This window comes from Schistocerca serialis, chromosome 6 (assembly GCF_023864345.2).
Source record: "Schistocerca serialis cubense isolate TAMUIC-IGC-003099 chromosome 6, iqSchSeri2.2, whole genome shotgun sequence".
NCBI classification, from domain to species: domain Eukaryota; kingdom Metazoa; phylum Arthropoda; class Insecta; order Orthoptera; family Acrididae; genus Schistocerca; species Schistocerca serialis.
In genome coordinates this window covers 134,293,326-134,310,515 of record NC_064643.1, presented here as the reverse complement: position 1 = coordinate 134,310,515, position 17,190 = coordinate 134,293,326, and the positions used below count along the sequence as shown (strand labels likewise).

At 44.4% G+C, this 17,190-nt stretch overlaps 1 protein-coding gene across 1 annotated transcript in view; it reads right to left on the bottom strand.

Annotated features, from left to right (window-relative positions):
- LOC126484143 (UDP-glucosyltransferase 2-like) overlaps positions 1-17,093 on the bottom strand; it is a 78,783-nt gene extending 61,690 nt beyond the window's left edge. Inside the window, exon 1 of the mRNA XM_050107537.1 lies at positions 17,010-17,093. The gene's annotated coding sequence lies outside the window, so the exon portion shown is untranslated. The remainder of the gene's footprint in view (positions 1-17,009) is intronic.
- Between the last annotated feature and the right edge of the window lie 97 nt (positions 17,094-17,190).

Below are 17,190 nucleotides of genomic sequence, written 5' to 3'. Positions count from 1 at the left end.
AATGACTCCCCAGGGCAGGAGGAAAGGTGAGCGAGTGCACGAAAAGATCAACCAGCTCCGCAGTGAAAACACTGCTCCCACAAGGCAGGGAATGCTGCTCAATGAAGTCGCCGTGGAGGAAAGCAAACCCAGTGCGTCCATCGACCACAGAACCATCGGTGTAGACTACATCTGCGTCGCGAAACAAGGCAAGAAGAGCCACGAATTGTTGACGAAGACTGGCAGGTGGAACGGAGGACTTGGAGTCACAGGACAAATCCAAGCAAAGCCGCAAGCGAGGGAGCGACCAAGGAGGGGTAGAGGAAGAGGGCCGGACGGATGGAGGAAGGGGAAAGGACTCGAGTGGCGAGAGAAGGGAACGAATGCGGACCGCGATCGGGAGACCCGACCTAGGTGACCGTCGTCGGGAGGGGAGTGTAGAAGATGGAAAAAGAAGCCTGCGGTTTGGGTGGTCGGGCGAGGCATGGACGCGGGCGATGTATGACGCAAGCAACTGTTGTCGGCGGTATCTTGGGGGAGGGATTCCAGCTTCTACAAGAGGCTAGTCACTGGACTAGTGCGGAAGGCACCTGTCGCTAGGCTGACGCCACAATGGAGAATCGGGTGCCCGAACCTCCAGCACTTAAACCAGCGCATGGGAGGAGGGACGTAAGGCTTAACATCACATCGACATATCATCACCTTGCCCTTGTCGGGCAGGGTGTCACCCTCAAAAGCCAAGATGGAGGCGCCAGTGGCGACCCTACTATCTTTAGGTCCCCTGAAGACACATCGTACAAAGTGGATACCGCGGTGTTCCAGATTTGTACGGAGCTTGTTGTCAGACTGCAACAACAGGTCACAATGAAAAATAAGTCCCTGCACCATCTGCAATGTTGAAGGTGCTGCTGAGTCGTACACCACGCTCCCGTAGTCGAGATGGGACTGGACTAAGGCCTTATAGAGTTGTAGGAGGGTTGTTCGTGCAGCCTCCCAAACAGTGTGGCTCTGGCAGCGAAGGATGTTGAGGTGCTGCCAGCAGCGTTGTTTAAGCCTGCGAAGATGAGGTGTGAAAGTGAGCTGAGCATCAAACGGCATGCCAAGAAAGCGATGCGTCTCCTCAATATGGAGTTCATTGGCAAGGTAGAGCACTGGATGGAGGTGGACCATTTGACAAAGACAGAAATGCATCACTCGGGTCTTAGAGGCTGAGAACTGGAAACCATAGTTGGATGCCCAAAAATGTGCCTTACGGATAGCTCCCTGCAGCTGCCGTTCAGCGACACTGATGCTTGGGGAACTGTAATAAAGACAAAAGTCATCGACATATAGAGAGGAACAGACTGATGAGCCCACCACAGCCGCAAGACCATTAATTGCCACCAAAAAGAGGGGAACACTGAGAACTGAGCCCTGCATGACACCGTTCTCCTGAATATGAGCAGAGCTAAAATAAGTGCCAACTCTAACCCGAAAGGAGCGATTGGAGAGAAAATTCCGTAGAAAAATCGGAAGTGGACCCCGTAAGCCCCATTCGTGCAGTGTAGCAAGGATATGATGGCACCAGGTGGTATCATACGCCTTCCGAAGATCAAAGAAAACAGCAACTAGATGTTCTCGCCGGGTAAAAGCTGTACGAATAGCCGACTCTAGCGAGACTAAATTTTCGATCGCTGAGCGGCCCTGACGGGAACACCCCTGTTGCTGGGCTAGGAGGCCCCGAGCTTCGAGTATCCACATGAGCCGCCGACTCACCATCTGTTCCAGGAGTTTGCACATAACGTTGGTGAGGCTGATAGGGTGGTAGCTATCAACCACCAGCAGATCTGCACCAGGTTTCAGCACTGGGATGGTAACGCTATCCTGCCGAGTTGGGAAAACGCCCTCCATCCAGATGCGATTAAACAGGGCGAGTAGTTCTCCCTGACAGTGCACCGACAGATGGTGAAGTAACTGGTTGTGAATTCGGTCTGGACCTGGAGATGTATCGGGGCAAGCTGTAAGGGCACTTTGGAACTCCCATTCACTAAACGGGGCATTGTATCGTTCCCAACGGTGCGTGCGAAATGACAACTGTGTATGCTCAGCCTGCACTTTAATGGCGCGGAATTCTGCGCTGTATCCTGCTGTCGCAGTATTACAAGCGAAGTACTCTGCCAGATGTTCGGCGATGGCGATTGGATCAGTACACAGTGTACCCCGAAGAGAAAGGCAAGGGACAGACGCATGAGGGCGAAAGCCAAAAATGCGCCGAACCCGCGACCACAGCTGAGATGGGGAGGTGCGAGAACCTATGGTGGCAACATATCGTTCCCAGCAGTCCTGTTTGCTCCTCTGGATTAACCGGAGCCCGGGCCCACAGCCATTTAAAGGCAACCAGATTCTCTAGGGAAGGATGACGCCGATGTCGTTGTAGGGCTCGCCAGCAGTCCCAGATAGCTTCTGCAAGGGACTGACTTACGCCTTAGGGTGCTTGAAGAGCAGGGGACAGTTGCCTCGGCAAAACAAACAATGGCCATAGTGACCTCGTCCACTGCCAAATCAATGTCACCAGGAAGCGGGGCAATGGCCATAGTAGCTGACGTGTAGGCTGCCCAATCAGCTCCACAAAGAGACAATCGTTGCAGCTGGTCAGGGGGTTGGGATAGAGGAAGAGAAACCAGGACAGTAAAGTGGTCACTACCACAGAGGTCGTCGTGGACCCTCCAACTGAGCTATGGAAGAAGACCTGGGCTACAAAGAGAGAGGTCAATGGCCGAGTATGTGCCATGAGTCAAGCTAAAATATGTGGGAGCACCAGTGTTAAGGAGGCAAATGTCCTGCTGTGCCAAGAGAGCCTCAACATTCCTACCCTGGCCCAAGATCTGGGCCCCAACCCATAAAGAGTGGTGGGCATTAAAGTCCCCCAAAAGGAGGAATGGCGAGGGGAGCTGGGCAAACAAGGCAGCTAGGTCGGCCAAGAGGGACAATCTCATCTGGGGGAAGGTAGAGGGAACAGATGGTAACCTCCATTCCTGCCCGGATTCTAACAGCCACAGCTTCGAGAGCCACGTGACGTGGCACTGGGGCACTAGGAACAGTGGCAGGAACATAAACACAGACACCACCAGACACCCAGTCGTATTCTAGGCAGTTCTTATAGTAACTCCGTTAGCCACAGAGGGAGGGGGTCCGCTGAATAGGAAACCAGGATTCCTGTAGGGCCAGACAAGTGGCAGGGAAGTAGCACAAAAGCTGTTTCAACTCAGCAAGGTGGTGGAAGAAACCACGGCAATTCCATTGAAGGATAATGGTATCTGACTGTGAAGACATGAAAGAACCTGGGGGGGGGGGGGGGGGGGGGGAAGGTCACGCCTTAGAAGCACTCGCTGCCACCAATTGCGAAGTAGCCTAATCAACTTCCATAGGAGCTTTGGGTCGAGCAACATCTAGCTCCTGAGTGGACGCTGGATGCTCCACATCATCTTCAGGTGCAGTGGTGAACTCCTTTTATGTCTCTATGTCCTTCTCCTTTTGCTTTTTCTTCTTTTTGGTAGGGTCCCATTTGTCCTTTGGTTTATCAGGCTGCATGGGCTTTTCCGACCCAGTCTCATGGACCGAGGAAGACCTGGAAGCCCTACGACCCTCAGGTGGTGGCTTTTTCAGCCACTGGCTGACATCTGGAGAGGCAGTAACTGTGGAATGGAGGGCACCAAGCGATCACTTCCGCGCGACGGGAGCCGGAGGAGGCGGGAACTTCTCCATCTCAGAGGTGGGGATTGATGTCCGCATAGAAGGAGGGGTTGTTACTCCCAATGTTGAAAACAGGGGAGCAATGGAAGAGGGTGTTCCCCCATCTACCAGAGGGGCAGGAATAGACGGCTGGGTTGGAGGGTCCACAAAAAGTGGCTGAGCTTGGGGGCTCAATGCCAGGGATGGAGACATCAAAGCTGCTGCAGCATACGTCGATGAAAGGCTCACAGGGTGAAGTCGGTCATACTTGCGTTTAGCCTCTGTGTAAGTGAGCCTGTCCAAGGTCTCATACTCCATAATCTTCCATTCTTTTTGATAAACCACGCAGTCTGATGAGCAAGGTGAATGTTTCTGTCCGCAGTTGACACAAACAGGGGGCGGCAAACATGGGACGTTCGCGTGGGAGGCACGTCCACAATCCCAACAGGTACGGTTGGCGTCACGTCTCGATGACATATGCCCAAACCTCCAGCACTTAAACCAGCGCATGGGAGGAGGGACGTAAGGCTTAACATCACATTGACATATCATCACCTTGCCCTTCTCGGGCAGGGTGTCACCCTCAAAAGCCAAGATGGAGGCGCCGGTGGCGACCCTACTATCTTTAGGTCCCCTGAAGACACATCGTACAAAGTGGATACCGCGGTGTTCCAGATTTGTACGGAGCTTGTTGTCAGACTGCAACAACGGGTCACAATGAAAAATAAGTCCCTGAACCATATTGGGGATCTTATGAGGCGTAATGGAGACTGCAACAGCACCGAGCTTGTCACAAGCAAGCAATGCCCATGACTGTGCTGGGGATGCTGTCTGTATGAGGACTGCTCCAGACCTCATTTTAGACATGCCCTCAACTTCTCCAAACTTGTCCTCTAAATTTTCCACAAAAAAACTGAGGCTTTGTGGTCAGAAATGAGTCCCCACCTGTTCAGCTGCAAACCAGAAATCGAGGAGAGTACGTCTCACCAGGTAATTTAGACTGCCGTTCCTCCCCTGGTGTGGGCAGGGAAGGGAACGATTGGGGGTCATACTGTAAAGCATTGAACTTTCCTTTCTTAGAGACTTGTGCTTGCACACTATTCGTATTTCTTTTCATGGTGGTCCCACGAGCAGCTAGGGAAAGGAATGTCCACCCAGACAGAGCCCTGCTTCCCTGGGTAAGCCTAATACAACCAGGGGGCGGCAGGTTCCCCAGAGATCGCCCGCTAGCAGCTGTTCTACATCAACAGCCATGCGTCTCCTCGGCGCACAGCACACCTTGAGATTGAGGTTTTTTTATAGTGATTTATACCATCCTCGCGACCCAGGCAGTTAAACCAAGATCCCCGGGCTCTGTACCGTCCAACATTCCACAGTCGCGCCTTACGGTGGTCGTTGAAGCACACTCAGAGCTTACGGTATTGAGGACTGGTGGCGCTTGCCAGTCCCCAGCTCAGGGACCTCGGGGTCGCCAAGCCCGTACCCAGCAGCTAAATGCTGAGCCCCCTAAGGGTAATCATTTGGGGAATTGCCCACATAAGCTAATAGCGCAAACATATGATAGTGCAGCAGTCATGAGTGGTTCGTCACATTGGGGTGCAGGCTCTTGTCAAGAAAAAGTTTTCCAATGCTTCATACATTCATTGTTATGCCAACCAGTTGAATCTCATTATGCTTAAAGCCGCTTCCAATAATAAAAATGTGCGAATATTCTTCACTAAACTTCAGGGACTTTGCAGCTTCTTTTCAGCATCTCCTCAAAGAACAGCAGTTCTCGACGAAATAGTACGAAAACGACTGCCACATTCAATGCCTACTCGTTGGAATTTTCACTCAAGGAGCGTCAATAACTGTGTAATGAGAACACGATCCTGCAAGCCTGTGGCTTGGTAACAATTTTGAAGGATGGAAAGTTCATTTTTTGGGTTTCATTTTTTCATGAAATCTTGATCCATGTGGATATTTTGTACAACTAGCTACAAAAAATGGATATTGACCCAACTTACGCACAAAATCAGCTGACAGCTTTTGAGCGTGAAATTTCGAACATTAGGGAAGGAGTGAGTGAAAATTCAACAGGTTTACACGAGTACCATAAAAGAGGGAGAACTGAATGAAGATGGCGCAGCGATGTGTAATCTACTGCGGGAGGCAAAAGAAATATGTGATGTCATAAGTTACGAGGCAAAAGAAACATTCAAGTTTCCTGGACACCTAGTTGCAGCCTCTCTCTTTCTACCAGAGAAATTCGCTACTTACTCTTCCTGTTTTCCAGAAACTTCTTTCAGAGCTGCTATAGAATGCTGCTCTTTTTTTGGAAGCAAAGAAACTTCGAACAGAACTCTCTGTTATTTATGGAAGAGAGGAGTTCAAAAGCTTGTGTGGAGCTTTGAGCTTTCTGGATTACCTAACAGACAATAATCTTTGTGATACACTGAGCGAATCTGTGAAGCTCCTGAAAGCGATAATTCCAATTCCAATTACCACACCAGAAGCAGAACGTTGTTTCTCTTCGCTGAAACGCATCAAAACCTACTTGCGGAATACTACGGACCAAGAAAGACTATCAGCACTTGCGATGCTCTCTATTGAGCGAGACCTCGTCTTATGAATTGCAGACATCAATCAAAGAGTGATTGAAAGATTTGCAAATATGAAGGAAAGAAGATTGGAGTTCCTGTACAAGTGATCACCACCACATTCAAATTTAGAGATAAAATCGAACGGCGTTAACATCAGTCCTGCTGAAAAGGTTAGTAAGGCATGCCTACCACTTTTTGAGTACATAGAGCTGCAGTTGATTTTAATTCCTTTTATTCTGCAAAAGTAATACTTTTTTCTGTGTACACTTTTGGTTTTATCATGAGTAGATGCAGGAGTGACACGAGCGAGCAGTCTTTATATCAGGCATTACAAAAACATGAGCATTCTCTCTTTTGTTGATGTTTTCCTTCGAGAGCAAAGTGCACCACATTCTTCTCTGGTCACGAGCCGCCGCTGATGTACAGTACAGTACAGAGCGTAATAAATGCAGGACTGTTCCCTGACAGATTTCTTTCAAACTGTCGACCACCATGAGCATGACAGTGTGTTTCAGCGACGCACCATCGACTGTCTTACACGCTCAAGAATTCCAGGCGTTTTGGCGTACTACTTCGGCGTCTGCGATAATCCAAACAACCAGATCCGTGCGAATACCACCCGGAATCTCGTAAATTCGGCTCTGCACTTGCATCCAGAATAAGAAGTCCATTTGCGTCATGTCAGGCGACCAAACTGGCCAAGGAAGAGGACCGCCACGACCAAAACAGTATTGTAACTACTGTACATCCATTGGGTTCCTAACATCGAGTGCAAAGTTAGAGCGTGAAAAAAAAAAATTACACACAACGAATATCACCGACATTTGAAATTTTGTGCACGATTTTCAGTGCAATACAGATACAAAGCTAATTGGGGAAAGAAACCAATGGAAATGCAATAATCACGTAACGAGCTCCAGGAGAGTTTGGGACCTTCGTATTAAAATACTTAGAAGGTATCCCTGAACAATCTTTGAAAGAAAGTTCTGATACAGCGTCCCTATATGGAAGAAACATTTTAAATAATGTAAAATTTTACACGCATCACCGTGAAGAACATCCCATGTGGCATCTGATTATTAATTTTCACACGTGTTACGATGAAAATGTGATAAACACTGTTGATGTGAGAAAAAGTGTGAAAGAATTTTATTTCCCTACGCAAAGAATTAACAGAGTGCCGTAACGTCTGTGAATAGCATATTATGTAATAAACTCTGAGGTCTTCTTCTTAAAAGGATGCACAAGATCGGACATTAATGAACCTTGCTCTCTGGAGTAGCCGAATGTAGACGCATATTACTTACGCTGTTGTATACGGTCTGTATTGTGAGAAATAACAATAATATATGTATTAGGTAATACTTTGCGGTTATTTATGTAGTAATGGCACCCTCCATCTCAAATATTTAAGCATTTGTCATGTATTACGTAAGACTGCAGCTTCGAGAAATAACATAGTTGGCGCGCAACAATACGCCGCCATTTTGCGGCAGACTTAATTTTCTTTAAATTGTGAGACAGGAAAGTAAATTATACATTCTGATTTTCGGCATATTAATGAATGGGAGCAACATAATTTAAAGTCAGTTTGCAGTTTCTTAATGAGTACTTTCGCAACAGGCTGTGGCATGTTCTTACGTACCGATAGAAATATTTTCACTAAGAATGATGTTCATCAACCTTATTCGAGGCTCTCAGCATTAAAATTAAGACAGCAAAAATTTAAATTCAGAGAACATGATCTCAATTAACAGAAGGGATAATTAAATAATTTTTCCATTTTTTGCTATTGCTTTTACTTCTCTCTACCACGTACAGCCATATACGTAGCACATATTTACTTTAAAAGTAAAAAGAGAGAAATATTTAACAGTAGCGGGACAGTATACTGGCTCACCCAGTATACCTAGACCGTTACACGCCGACCACAGGCCATGAAAAGCACTCACTACCGTGGCAAGTTTCTCTCTCTCTCTCTCTCTCTCTCTCTCTCTCTCTCTCTCTCTCTCCCCCTCCCCCTCCCTCCCTCTCTCTCTCTCTCTCTCTCTCTCTCTCTCTCTCTCTCTCTCTCTCTCTCTCTCTCTCTCTCTCTCTTCGTTGACCTAGCGCCTCCCAACGACAGATGGGTTACATTGTTTTAATCTTCTGTTTGTATTCTGAAGCAAAAGATTTGATATTAGTCACCCATTTGGATCTCCGGAACGGGGACTGCTAAGGGGGAGGCGGCCATGAGAAAAAATTAGAATAACCCACCATGGCATTACGTGTGACGAGTCGGGTCATGGGATGTCAGAAGTATCAACGTAGTAGGAAAGCTAGAAAAATCTAAAAAGGAAAATGCAAAGGCTCACTCTACATGTAGTGAGAGCCAATGAAGTGAAATGGAAAGAAGATAAGGATTTCTTGTCAGCGGCAGAAAATGATATACCTGGAACAGGATTCGTTATGAATAGGAAAGTAGGGTAGAGAGTGAGCTGCTGTGAAAAATTCATTGATAGGGTTGTTCTCGTCAGATTCGACAACAAACCAACTCCGAGAACGATAGTTCACGTATACATGCCAACGTCGCAAGCAGCAGATGAAGACAAAGAGCAAGTACATTACAATACTGAACAGGTAATTCAGATGAAAATTTAATAATCATGGGGCACTGGAACACAATTATGGGGGAAGGAATTGAAGAAAGCGTTACGAGAGAATATGGGCTTGGCAGTAGGAATGACGGGAGAAAGACTAATTGAGTTCTGCGATAAATTTCAGACGGTAATAGCGAATACTCCGTTCAGGAATCACAAGAGGAGGAGGTATACTAGCAAAAGACTCGGAAACATTGGAAGGTTCCAGCTTGTGGAGTTTCAAAAGTCTAATCAGGAAACATCGCGTTTCTTTACCGCTTGAGCGATGCCAGGTAAGAAATGTTAATACATGTATTTATTTATCTGTAGTATGTAAAGTGGAGACTTGTTATTTAAAAAGATTTTGTTTCTTTTCTTTCATGTGGATCGTCGCAGCAAAATGATCCAGTGGGGACTCCAGACGCGGCGGACGACGAGAGCTAACCACTATTGCATCGTAGTCGACGGCCGGCGGCTGGAAGAACCGTTGAAACATCATGCTGACCATTATTAAAATAAGTTTTATGTTTTTTTTTTTATAAAATGAAAAGGAGTTCAATGTTGAATGTGGAATGATAAAGTTTGTAATTGGATGTCAATTGGTTATCAACTGTTAAAATAAACTTCGAATTGGAAGTTAAAACAGTCAGTTGACTCTTGTTTCGACGTACATCGTAAATATTACTTATGTGTGAAATTTGCAAATTTTTTTAAACTTCAGACTCTTTGAAGAGGTTCTGGCAGAATTTTATCAGGAGTGTGGACGATCTTCAATAATTAACTAGTTTAAAGTTTTATTAATGAGAAGTCGACACGTATTGACGTTTTGAAAATAATCGGTACTATGAAGTGTATTAAATTTCTGTTTTAAAACTTTATCAGCGATTGTGGTCAAGAAGATCGGTTTTAAAGTGGAATATTTCGTTAAATGAGAACAAGATTGATTCTTTAGTGACATTAATTAATTATTTAAGGAAAAATTAGGAGAATTTCAGTTTACTCTGGCAAAGATATCAAGGAGTGTCAGACCGCACAATAAACATATAAAAACTCTGTGACTTTGTTGAACTGTTAAAAATATTTTTTACGATAAAACTATTCTACAACAGGAACTGGTGAATTTTGTAGCTTCTATCCTTATCTTCTAGGTTGAATCTGCTACAGCTTAATGTTTTTCTTTATGGATTTTTCAAGAAACTGAGAAAAGATCTTATAATTTGATCTGCGGCGGACCGTCGATATTGGGTACACGGTTAGGCTGTTGTGAAGCCTCTTGGTTTGCAGATTGCCTTCTTTCCCTGCTGCAGACATCGTTGCTGAGTTGCTGCGACAGGATCGGCGGTTCAGCGCAAGCTAGATTACATCAAGGTCAGAGATTTCAATATCAAGTATTGGACAGTAAGGCGCAGGTGCAGATACAGACTCAGACCACAACTTAGTAATGATGAAGAACAGAATGAAGTTTAAGAGAATCGTCCGAAAGACTCAGTGTGGAAGGAAGTGGGCTACTGAGGTAATGAGGAATGACGAGATGCATTTGAAGTTCGCTAAGGATGCGGATACTGTGATAAGGAGTTCCAGAGAAATATTTCAGTTGAAAAGGAGTGGATATTTCTCAAAATGGCAATCACAGACGTTTGACACATAAACATAGGTACAAGGAAGATAACTGCGAAGAGACATTGGGTAACAGACGAAATACTTCAATTGATCTACGAAAGAAAAAAGTACAAAATGTTCAGGGAAAGACAGGAATACACCAATATAAATCTTAAGAATGAAATAAATTGTACGTGGAATGCAGCCAACGCGAAGTGGATGCAGAAAAGAAATTATTGTCGGGAGGACTGACTCAGTATACAGAAAATCCAAAACGACCTTCCGCGAAATTCAAAGCAAAAAAGGTAACATTAAAGAGTGCAATGGGAATCCCACTGTTAAACGCAAAAGAGAAGGCGGACAAGTGGAAGGTGTACATTGAAGGCCTCTATGAGAGGGAGGGCCGGCCGAAGTGGCCGAGCGGTTCTAGGCGCTACAGTCTGGAACCGCGCGACCGCTACGGTCGCAGGTTCGAATCCTGCCTCGGGCATGGATGTGTGTGATGTCCTCAGGTTAGTTAGGTTTAAGTAGTTCTAAGTTCTAGGCGACTGATGACCTCAGATGTTAAGTCCCATAGTGCTCAGAGCCATTGGAACCATTTGAGAGGGAGGACTTACCTGATAATGTAACGGAAGAAGAAATTCGAGCCGATATGGATGACATAGGGGATCCTATATTCGGGTCAGAATTTCAGAGGTCTCTGAAATAAGATATTCAATAAGGCAGAATAAGTAAATTACATTCTATTGGAATTTCTAAAATCGTTGGGGGAAGTCGGTATTCAAGCTGGTGTGTAGAATCTATGAGACTGGCGCTGTACTATCCGATTTTAGGAAAGATATCCACCCAATTCCAAAGACGGCAAGGGCAGATAAGTCTGAGAACTATCGCATAATCAGCTTAACAACTCATGCATCCACGCTGCATGCAGGAACAATACACAGAGGAATCGAAAAGAAAATTGAAGATCTGTATATGTTAGGTGACGATCTTTTTGGCTTTAGGAAAGGTAAAGGCGCCAGATAGGCAGTCCTCACGTTGCACCTGATAATGGAAGCAAGGCAGGGGAAAAATCAAGACATGCTCACAGGATTCGTCGATCTAGAAAAAACATTCACTTGTGTAAATTGGTGCAAGATGTTCAAAATTCTGAGAAAAATAGGGGTAAGCTATAGCGAAAGATAGGTAATATACAATATGTACAAGAACAGGATTCACGGTGTTGTACCGATCCCCCTAACCAACAAGTCTGAGGTGCTGTCTCTCACCGAAACTGAAATTGAGCCTGTGGTACTCACTTCACCAGTTTTGGGAAACACGGAAACCTGTTTTTTTTTTGTCAAGTGTCGAGAGGAGGCAAACGCAAAAGGTAGGGGTCTATTAATCGTCGATAGTTCAAACGTACGGCGAATGATGGTACCCCATAGGGAAATGGCGCCAAGGGGCAGGAAAGGGCACCAGGTGCACTCAGTGTGTATTCCTGGAGGCCTCATTCAGCATGTTGAAGACGCTATTCCAGCAGTCATTGAGGAAACAAGGTGCAACCCACTTCAGATTGTGGCACACGTTGTAATAAATGATGCCTATCGTCTGAGCTCTGAGGTCATTCTTGGGTCATTCCAGCGACTGGCAGAGAAGGTTGAGAAGACCAGCCTTGCTCATGTACTTCCAACGAAGCCCACAATTTGCAGCATTGCCTCCAGAACTGGTTGTGGCTCTTTGGTTCTGAATCGAGTGGAAGGGCTGAATCAGATATTTCGAAATTTCTCTGACAAGCTAGGCTGCGACTTCCTGGATTGCACCATGGGGTTGAGAACCGTAGTGGCCCCCTAAATGGTTTCAGGACTCTCTCCAACCAATCCAGATAGCTATAGGAAACCCAGAAGCATCAGTGTAAGATCGAAAGGAACGCGTCTCTCAGGTGAGAGTATTAAAGTCCTAATGGTAAGCTGCCAAAGCATTCGCAACAGTGTGCCAGAGTTTGAAGCACTGGCGAAAAGCGGTGAAGCTCACATAATACTGTGTACAGAAAGCTGGTTGAAACCTGAAATTGATAGCAGTAAGATTTTTAGGGAAAATTTAAGTGTGTATCGAAAGGACAGGCAAATGGGAAATAAAGGAGGTATATTTGTTGCAGTAGACAAGAAACTTAAATTCACTGAGATAGAAACTGAAACTGCACATGAGATGGTTTGGGCAAGACTCAGCATCAGGGGTGACATAGTATGATAACTGGATCCTCCTATCGCCCTCCGGACTCATCTCCTGGCGTAATCTAGAGGAAACCTCTGCTCTGTTCGCTTGAACGTAAATTGAGCAACCATACTGTAATCATTGGTGGAGACTAATCATCCAACAATTAATTAGGAAAATTAGTATTTTGTTAGTGGTGGGCGTGATAAGACATCATGTGAAACATTACTAACTGCCTTCTCTAAAAACTAACTAGTACAGATAGTTAGGAACCCCACTTATGTTGAAAATAAGTTGGACATAATGGCAACGAATAGACCTGGCCTCTCTGAGGCTGTCTCCATCGAAACCAGCATCAGTGATCATGATGCGGTTGTGGTAACAATGATTATCAAAGTACAAAGAACAACCAAAACAAGCAGAAAGATACACACATTCATTAATGTAGATAAAAAATCAGTAATGCCATTGCTCAATGAGTAACTTGAAACTTTCAGTACAGTGCAGGGACACGTAGAGGAACTATGGCACAAGTTTAAAACAATAGTTGACCACACACTGGATAGATATGTACCTAGTACAACAGTCCCTAATAGGAGGGCCTCCATGGTATACAGTCACTCTAAAGAATCTTTTAAAGAGACAGAGATTACTGTGTAATACGTGTAAAACAAAGCGTAAGACTATAGATAGATAGATGCTGAATGAAACGAGTTTGGCTGTCAAGAGAGCAATGCGTGATGCCTTCAATGACCACCGTAGCAAAATATTGTCCAGTGATCTTTCACAGAACCCAAAGAAATTCTGGTCGTATGTAAAGGCTGTTAGTGGCAACAATGTTAGGGTCCACTCCCTAGCGAATGAGACAGGAACTAAAATTGAGGGTAGCAAAGCAAAGCTGAAATGCTTAATTCCGTTTTCAAATGTCCCTTCACAATGGAAAATCCAGGAGAATTGCCTCAATTTAATTCTCATACCACTGAAAAGATGAATGAAATATGTATTACTGTCAGTGGTGCTGAGAAACAGATGAAACCGTCAAAAATGAAAAAAGCTCCAGAGCCCAATGGAAAGCCTATCAGATTGCATAATGAATTTGCGGCTAAGTTAGCTCCTCTTTTTAACTATAATCTATCGTAGATCCGTCGAACTAAAAACCATGTCCAATTCTTGGAAAAAAGCACAGGTCACCCTTCTACAAGAAGGGCAGTAGAAGCGATCCACAAAACTACCCTCCAGTATCCTTGCCATCGACTTGTTGTAGAATCTTACAACATATTCTGAGCTCAAACATAATGGGGTACCTTGGAGAGAATGACCACCTCAATGCCAACCAGCACGGATTCCGAAAACATCGATCATGTGAAACCCTACTTGTACTTTTCTACATGACATACTTAAAGTTTTGGATCAAGGCAATCACGTAGATGCAGTATTTTTTAATTTGACTCAGTACCACACCACGTTTATTGTCAAAAGTACGATCATATGGAGTATCAAGTGAAATTTGTGACTGGATTGAGAATTTTTTGGTAAGGAGGACACAGCATGTTATCTTGGATGGAGAGCTATCATCAAATGTAGAAGTAACTTCGGATGTGCCCCAGGGAAGTGTGTTGGGACAATTTCTGTTCACAATGTATATTCATGATCTTGCAGACAATATTAATAGTAATGTCAGGCTCTTTGCAGATGATGCAGTTATCTATAATGAAGTATTATCTGAAAGAAGCTTCATAAATATTCAGTCAGCTCTTGATAAGATTTCAATGTGGTGCAAAGATTGGCAACTTACTTTAAATGTCGAGAAATTTAAGATTGTGCACTTCAAAACCTGAAAAAACGTAGTATCCTATGACTATAATATCAGTGAGTCACTGTTGGATTCGGCCAACTCATACAAATACTGGGTGTAACATACTGAAGGTACATGAAATGGAATTATCACATAGGCATAGTCGCGGGTAAAGCAAGTGGTAGACTTTGGTTTGTTGGTAGAATACTGGGGAAGTGCAATATATCTACAAAGGAGACTGCTTACAAATTACTCGTGTGACCCGTCCTAGAATGTTGTTCAAGCATGTGGGACTAACGAGGGATATTGAACGTATACAGAGAAGAACAGCACGAATGATCACAGGTTTGTTTAATCCGTGGCTAGTGTCACAGGGATACTAAAGGAACTGAACTGGAAGACTGTTGAAGGCGGAAGTAAACTATCCCGACAACTTTTGTTAACAAAGTTTCAAGGACTGGCTTTAAATGATTACTGTACGAATATACTACAGTCACTCGTATTAGAGTGCATCTAAATGTACAAATTATTGTCGATGTTATGGGATGGAAGATGAATTAAAAAAACGGGAAAATTAAGAATAATTCTGAAAAGCTGGTGCTCACTAAATACGCAGGGAAGTACTGTATCCTACAATTACGAGAGAAGCTTTCTGGAAAAAAATCTTTAAGAATAAACCTAAGGGTAGCCATTTCCAGTAACTTATGAAATGTTGGCCCATAAACACAAAATAAAATACGCTAATCATTTATCTTGTAGAACCACAATTTTCTTAATAATATATCTTAAGTGAATATCATACTCCCATTATATCAGTTTCTCGTCCACCTTCTTCCTTCAGGTTGAAAGAAGGTAGAGCAATTACTATAGCAACAATGTCTTGAGCGTCCAAAATTTCGAACCAGACTTTGTACTGCACATTATTTTCGAGCAGTCTAGAGAGAACTTAAATAATACCGTTATTGCACAACATTATTGTACAGTAATATTGACCGACTAGGGGCCACTTGAGTGAGATTTGTTGCGAAATCATATTGCAGTGTGAAAGATAAGAGGATATGTGAATATGTAAACTCTTCGTGTGATTCGATAAATTGTATCTGAGCTTATCTTCTTTCATGATACTGATAATATTGCTAACTATAAACCGCAATAATAAAATTCGGTTCTGAAGCCAGGGAAAAGGAACAAAATCCAAGATGATTTACATCCATAAAGAAGATTTTTGACAGACTGGATGCCCGAAACTGACAAATATCTTCGACTGTGCTCAGCAAACAGAAAAATAGTAGCATTCGCTCGGGAGTAACCAACCCATTCATTCGCTATTGGCTTACCGCATTGTACGTAGAGCTTATTGACCTGCACATATGCGTTCAAGTCGATGTTTATAATGTTGAATTTTGGAAATAATGCTAGAATAGTAGTAGCACAGTCTATGTTAGACTGTGGTAATAGGAGTGCACAAATGGTCGAGAATAATAAATCCAAGGGCGGCAGCTGTAGGAGTACGCGCTAAGGTCGAGACAGCAGGTATTCTTTCCAGGTTCCTTCCGAAATTTGGCTCAGTACCGTATCTACGCTTATAGTCGAAAATACGATCGTGTGGGGTAGGAAAAGAAATTTATGAATGGATTAAGGATTTCTTGGTAAGGGAGGACGCAGCGTGTTAACTTCACCTGTGGGAGAACTTCACAAATGGTGAAAAATGAATGACAAATGCCTGAAGATAAGACACAAACCATGCCTTGAAAGCTTCCTCAGTAATCTTCTAGAACCAACTTTAAGTGAGAATTCCAGGAATATACTACAACCATACGGATCACGAAAATAAGATTGGGCTACTTACAGCACGCTCAGAAACTCTTTACGAACTTATTCTACCCGTACTCCATTCGCGAATGGAACGGGAAGCAGCCTTCATAACTGGTATAGTGGAAAGAACCGACCCCATGTACTTCGCAGTGGTTTCCAGAGTATGGACGAAGATGTAGGTCAACAGATAGGTGTTGCAGAGCTCCAGCTCTCAAATCAATGGGCTGATACGCGAGGACAGGAGACAGCCTCATTCCTAAACACATTTGCAGTAGAACGTTATATTGTAGCCATTACACGCGGCTGTTTACAGAGCGAGGTAGCGCATTCGGGAGGACGACGGTTCAGACCCGCGTCCGGCCATCCTGATTTAGGTTTTCCGTTGAGTTCCCTAAACTGCTTCAGGCAAATGGCGAGATGGTTCCTTTGAAAGGGCACTGCCTATATCCTTCTCTAATCCGAGCTTGAACTCTGTCTCTAATGACCACATTGTCGGCGGGACGTTAAACACTAATCCCCCCCGCCTCGCATATTAGTACCACGTGTTCCTAATGAAACAACGTCAGGAACATCAAATTCACTCTACAAAACGGAGTACCATTTATTCGGAATGTTATGCTTCGTGGCACGGCTATCACAATATTATTTATTTACGTCAATATAGTTTCTGTTACATGTATCCATGGCGCTTGAAGCAGATACTGCCTTATCACTCACCTTCTGGTTTTGCCACGCGCTGTCGCAGTGAAGAGCCTTCAATCGACACACCGGTGCCCCGCGAGGCTGCCAACTTGACACAAGCCGGAATCTTAATCATGGCAACGTCGCGGACGTGTCAAATAGACGTCCGGTTAGACAGAACGGACGTGTTGTACTTTAAAACCAAAACAGTTTTACT